This window comes from Ursus americanus, chromosome 17 (assembly GCF_024610735.1).
Source record: "Ursus americanus isolate L20-20 chromosome 17, mUrsAme1.1.p, whole genome shotgun sequence".
In the NCBI taxonomy this organism is placed as follows: domain Eukaryota; kingdom Metazoa; phylum Chordata; class Mammalia; order Carnivora; family Ursidae; genus Ursus; species Ursus americanus.
This window is the reverse complement of record NC_142143.1, coordinates 38,462,501-38,463,815: the sequence shown is the minus strand read 5'-3', so window position 1 is coordinate 38,463,815 and position 1,315 is coordinate 38,462,501.

Sequence of the window (1,315 nt, the reverse complement as noted above, 5' to 3'; positions counted from 1 at the left end):
CCAGCGTTCCGCCTCCGTGGCAGATGGCATTCGCTGATGCAGGGGACGCAGCTGAAACTGCGCAGTGAAGGCGAGGTGCCAGCGCGAAGGCTTGTGAATTTGCTGCTCTGAAGAACTCCTAGCCGAGGAGGCAGAGCTTCTCAGTCTTCTTCGCTCTGCATCCCTGGCTGGTGCTCATCCTGGACCATCCGCCCCAGCATCGTTCCTGGACCGCAGCTCTTCCCTTTCAGAACATTTTTTTTTTGTAAGCACATTCAGTTATATGATTTACTGGTAATTCCTGAGTATGCATTTCAGCCCTGAATGTCAGCGCCTTTCTGGTAACTATCTGGACGATCTTGTGGCAGGACTTGGAGAATCCTCTAAATGCTGAGACCCAACCTGTCACAAAGTTGAGCTAGCACGAAGGACAAAAAGAGCATGGCTCTTGAATTCAGGCAGACCAGATTTGAACTTGGCTATGCCACTTGCTATCAGTTTCGCTTTAGAGCCTATACGTGGCCTGTGCTATTTATAAAATGGAAATAATTCTTTAGAAACCTCACGGGGTTTGGAGGATTAAATGAAATTGAATCTTTATGTTTGATACAATAAACGATAAATGATTATAGGTTTCTCCCTGCCAATTTGTTAATAGTAAACTTCCAACATTGGAATTATCTTTTTCAATCCTTTACCTTCTAAATCAAATCTATTGCCATATTTTATTAATGATGGTGCCTCTCTTTTTCTGTGTCCATGGCTACATTTTTTTTTAATTATTAGTTCAGACCATCATTGCTGATGAATACTGCTTCTAATACTGCTTCGAATACAGGAATAATTTTAATTATTAGTTCAGACCATCCTTGCTTACCAGGAATACTGCTAATTTTATATTCAAAATTCTTTACCTTTTTCTATTCCATTTAATATATTAAATTTTCCTTCAATTTAGCAAACATGATTTTGAACCTACTATGTTCCATAGAGATTACTAGGCTATCTCATAAATGGAGTTGCTAGACTCCTTTGGAAGTCGCTATTAGCTAAGGCTTGGGCTCTGGAGCCAGACTGGGTTCAAACGCCAGCTCAGCCACTTATTAGCTACATCACTTCGGCAATATCTCTTTTTAATATTTCTTCATCTCAGCTTCCTCATCTCTAACAAGGCTGCACTAATAGTATCTCATGTCCTAATAATTGTTATAAGAAATAAAGGAGATACTGCATAAAACCTCCCTAACATGTACAAAGCACTCATAATTGTTATTTTTTATTATTAATAATCTTCAAATATTTCTTTCAGCATTGGCTTCCCACTGTGAACACCTAC